The sequence below is a fragment of the Elephantulus edwardii genome, unplaced genomic scaffold (assembly GCF_000299155.1).
Source record: "Elephantulus edwardii isolate Elephantulus edwardi_28Jun2011 unplaced genomic scaffold, EleEdw1.0 scaffold00056, whole genome shotgun sequence".
NCBI classification, from domain to species: Eukaryota; Metazoa; Chordata; class Mammalia; order Macroscelidea; family Macroscelididae; genus Elephantulus; species Elephantulus edwardii.
Window position 1 is genome coordinate 236,841 of NW_006399806.1, and position 5,242 is coordinate 242,082.

General features: G+C 45.0%; 1 pseudogene; it reads right to left on the reverse strand.

Moving 5' to 3' along the window:
• Window positions 1-1,959: 1,959 nt before the first annotated feature.
• On the reverse strand, window positions 1,960-3,628 carry LOC102860487 (annotated as a pseudogene).
• Between the last annotated feature and the right edge of the window lie 1,614 nt (window positions 3,629-5,242).

Below are 5,242 nucleotides of genomic sequence, written 5' to 3' on the forward strand. Positions count from 1 at the left end.
TTTGGGGTAATGAGGGTTGGTGTATTGGAAACAGTAAAACTGACACAGGATAGAGCAGGTTTCAGGGCTGTTGTACATAGGGTTGCTATGAGTGGTAAGTGACTTGATAGCACATAACAACAACAACAACAACAACAACAACAAAAACAGCAATGCACTTTTGATAATAATGTCTTTCTTTCCCAAGTAAGCATACGACTTCCCTTGTGCTCTTTTGAGAACTCTAACTCATTGCTGTCAAGTTGAAGCTACTCATAGCTTCCTCTCCAGTGGATTTTCAGAGGCTATAAACCACTCCGGAGGAGAGTCCTCCTCTTTCTCCTGCAGAGAAGTAGAGAAGGAGACTTAGCATATTTTCCTAGATTCCAGGAGAGAAGGTGGAGGCAGATGTTGAAGAGGTCCAGTATCATCCATGAGTCACCTGCCTCAGGTGGGGCTTCTGCATGCTTTCTTGGGATTGTGTCACTTTTGCAGGGACTAAGATAATCTGAACAGTTAAGGTTCTCTCAAGGATGGAGAACTGCCAGAAATTTAGAAGAGGCTATGGCTCCAGTGATATCATTACTAATATCAGATGGATGGATCTTGGCTGATAGCAGAGAATGCCAGAAGAATCTTTATCTGTGTTTTATTGATTATGCAAAGGCATTTAATTGTGTGGATCATAACAAACTATGGCCAACATTAAGAATGGGAATCTAGGAATATTTAATTTTGTTCATTCAAAACCTATATGTAGACCAAGAGGCTGTTGTCTGAATAGAGCAAGGGAACACGGCACAGTTCAAAATTAAGAAAAGTATATGTCAGGGCGATATCCTTTCTCATTCTGCATGCAGAACAAATCATTTGAGAAGCTAGACTGTTTGAAGAGGAATGTGATATCAGAATGTGAGGAATAGTGATCAACAACTTGCCTTATGCAGATGACACACCTTGCTTGCTGAAAGTGAAGAGGACTTAAAAAATACTTGCTGCAGAGGATCAAAGACTTCAACCTTCAATATGAGTTACAACTTTTTTGTGTGTGTGAAATAAAATTTTGTTATATACTGTTTTACTTACAAAACTCTCATACATTGTTTTTCACATCAAATTTTTCCCATTTCCTTTACCCGTCCCTCCCTCCACCCATCAAATTGTGTGATTCTATGATTAACCACAATACTCCCCACCCATCCTCACCCCTTTGCTCCCACCATTCTCCCCTTGGATCCTCATACACGTTCTATAGTAATGGTCTTATACAGTATTTGTCCTTACAGGACTGTGTTCGTTTGCTTAGCATAATGCTCTCCAGTTCCTCCCAAGTTAGGTAGTAATTTATAAAGTCATTGCTCCTGTGTGTACCATAGTATTCCATCATGTGACTGTTTTATAATTTCTCAATCCATTAGATTGTGGTTAGATATCTGGGTGATTTCCATGTTTTTGCAATGGTGAATAACATGGCTATGAACATTGGTGTACAAGTCCCCATTTGTGCCTCAGTTCTCATTTTCTTGGGGTATATTACAAGCAATGGAATAGCTGGGTCATATAGAATTTCTATGTTCAGCTTTCTGAGGATACACCAACTTGCTTCCAGAGTAGTTGTGTCATTGTACAAGCCCACCAACAGTCCACATCCTCTCCAACATTTATTACTTGCTTTTTTTTTTCCTTTGTGATACTTTTATTTTTCTACCTGGGATGTGAACAGTGTGAACATGGGTCTGAAAACCAGGTGCACTGAAACATTCCAGTAAATCAGCAACACAGAGGGGCTGGTGGACACTGAGAGACAGGGTGTGGCGAGTCCAGAACAGCTTCCCCCGAGGGACTTTTGGTCCAAGTCCACAACCCAAAGGTGCTCTAGGCAGGGTGGAGTGGGACCATGCAGTTCAGACTGGCAGTAAGGACAAGAAGGACCAGTCACAATGGGGGTTTGGTGCTGCGCATGACTATTAGCTTCTGGGCTCACGCTTTCTGTTGTTGCTTGATGAAGTTGATCAGCCCATTGGTGGAAGAATCATGAGAGGTCACTGGGTTGGTGCCCTCAAGTTCAGGTTCAATTTTCTTAGCCAGCTGCTTGCCTAGCTCCACTCCCCACTGGTCGAAGCTGTTAATGTCCCAGATGACTCCCTGAATGAAGATCTTATGCTCATACATGGCAATCAAGGCTCCAAGAATAAATGGCGTAAGCTTGGTGAATACAATGGAATTGGTTGGGCGATTTCCTTCAAAGACCTTGTGTGGCAGCAGCTTTTCTAATTCCTCTGGACTCTTTCCTGTTGCCTGGAGCTCTTTCCGGGCCTCCTCTTTTGTCTTCCCCTTCATCAGGGCCTCAGTCTGGGCTAAGAAGTTGGCCAGAAGGATCTTGTGATGCAACCCATTCCGTATAGGGTGCTGGGTCTGGACCGGGATAAGGAAGTCACAAGGTATCATCCTGGTGCCTTGGTGGATAAGCTGGTAGAAGGCATGCTGACCATTGGTCCCTGACTCCCCCCACAAGATGGGGCCCGTCTGGTGGTCCACACGGACGCCGGACTTGGTAATGTACTTCCCATTTGATTCCATGTCTCCCTGCTGGAAGTAGGCAGCAAAGCGGTGGAGGTACTGATCATAGGGCAGCATACCCTGAGTCTCACAGCCATAGCAGTTGATGTACCAGATTCCCAGCAGAGCCAACAAGACAGGGGCATTCTTCTCCAGGGGCGCAGTGTGGAAGTGCTGGTCCATCCAGTGTGCCCCAGACAGCAGCTGCTCAAAGTTGTCAAAGCCTATGTGCAGGGCAATGGAGAGTCCAATAGCTGACCACAGAGAGTACCGTCCTCCTACCCAATCCCAGAACTCAAACATATTTTGAGGGTCAATTCCAAACTCCTTCACTTTGGTCGTGTTGGTAGACAGGGCAACAAAGTGCTTCGAGACTGCAGAAGGATCCTTTGCTGACATGAGGAACCACTCCTTTGCCGTCTCTGCATTAGTGATGGTCTCCTGGGTCGTAAAAGTCTTGGAGGCAATGATGAACAGTGAAGACTCAGGGCTCAGTGAGGCCAGGGTTTTAGCAATGTGGGTCCCATCAATGTTGGAGACAAACCAGACTCGGGGACCACCTGCAGAGTATGACTTGAGGGCTTCAGTCACCATGAGGGGTCCCAGGTCGGAGCCCCCCGATGCCTATGTTGATCACATCTGTAATGGGCTTGCCTGTGTACCCCTTCCACTCACCACTTCGGACACGCTCGCAGAAAGACTTCATCTTGTCAAGCACCCTGTTGACCTCGGGCATCACATCCTTGGTGTCCACCACAATGGGAGTATTTGACCGGTTCCGTAGGGCCACGTGCAGCACAGCTCGGTCCTCAGTGAAGTTGATCTTCTCTCCATTGAACATGTGTTCCCGGGCGGCCTCCACACCCCTGGACTTGGCCAGGTCCACCAGCATCTGCATCACTTCCTCTGTCACCAGGTTCTTGGAGTAATCCAGTAGAATCTGTCCATGGTTGGTATTGAGCGTCAAGCTGAAGCGGTTGAAGCGCTCCTTGTCCGAGTCGAAGAGGTGGCGCAGGCTGAGCTCGGAGCCGGGCTCGTGGTGCCACTGCTGCAGCTTCTGGAACTGCGGGTTACGAGTAAGCGTGGCCATGGCAGAAGAGGCTGAGTGCCTATTACTTGCTTTTATGTTAAGCTTTGCCACTGCTGCTGGATTGAGAGGGAATCTCATTATGGTTTTGATTTGCATCTCTCTTATTGCCAGTGATTTTGAGCATTTCTTCATGTGTCTGTTTGCCATTGAATATCTTTCTCTTTGAAAATTCTTTTCATGGGTTACATATTAACAACAAGAAAATAAAAATATGCACTGCTGAGCCAATAGGCAACATCACGATAGATGGAGAAAGGATGACAGAAGAAGAATTGATGCCTTGAATTGTGGTGCTGAAGAAAAGTACTGAATATCCCATGGGCAGCCAAAAACACAAACAAGTGTGTCTTAGAAAAGATGCAGCCAGGGTGCTCCTTGGAAGCAAGAAATAGTTGAAACTTTGTCTGACATACTTAGGACATGCTGTTAGGACAGGCCAGCCCTTGGAAAAAGGAAAGACAAAGAAGGGGTTGATCCTCTACAGGAAGAATTGACACAGTGATTTTAATAGTGGACTCAAGGGTGTCAGAGATGCTGAGGATTTCAGAGGATAGGCAGGGTTCCAGTTCACTGGTCATAGGGTTGCTATGAATTATAGGCGACTTGACAGCACTTAACAACAACAGGCACCTTCATTCAGATGTGGCCATTCCAGTCTTCAAGATTCTATTCACTCTAGACTGGATTTTGGTATAGGAAATTTGCCAAGAGTATGAACAAATTAATCTCCATTTTCCTTTTCTCACAGTCAGGTCCTAGCCCTGTTTTCACCTAGTTCTTTCCTCTGATTGCAGAAGTTGAAAGTTTCTTTAGTCATCTTTTTGAGAGGATGTCATCCTTAGCTTAGTGTGACTTAAGTGCATCAATTTCTTTCTTGTGATTGGTGGCACTTGTGAACAAGCTGTATAGTATCTTAAGTTACTAGGCATCTGAAATGCTGGAGAGATTTCATCCTTTCCTCATATGTCCCATCTAAATTCTCTGCAGAGGACAGTAGTAATTGTAGCCTGGTATCATCAGAGTCCCGCTTATCATCAGCAGTGGTGGTGTGGTTGTCATTTGCCCTTGAGTCATTGGAATCTTAAGGAGAACTAGTGTTACCAGTTTTTTCAAATTTGCTTCTCTAAAAGTAGACGTTCTCATGCCAGGCACCATTGTGAATGACTGGAGCTTAATCTCGTGAGAAACTTATGAAAAATTCACAAAACACATGCCTCACCTTTAGGAGGAAAGCACCGAGGTTATTAAGCACTGAAGAATTATCAGCAGATCTTCTTAGTTTTGCCATGAGGTTTGAATCTACCAGCTTCTCTGCCAAAGAAAGACAGGCAATCTCCTCCCGTGTGCTTTGCTGCCTCTGAAAACCTGCTGGAGGGTCACCTATGAGTTGGTTCCGACTCCATGGCTCACAACAACAATAGTATATACAGAGGGAGAGCAATATTCTTCAATTCCAAAAAATTGCCTCAGCCTGAAAGAAACAGATGCAAGCACCTGGTAGCACAGAGCACAGAGTAATTACTCAAATATGCTTGCTCCACTTGGTAAGTAACCATGGCGGTTACTTACGTCCTGACATTCAGATTTGGGAGCAGGAAAGAAAAATAGATGAGT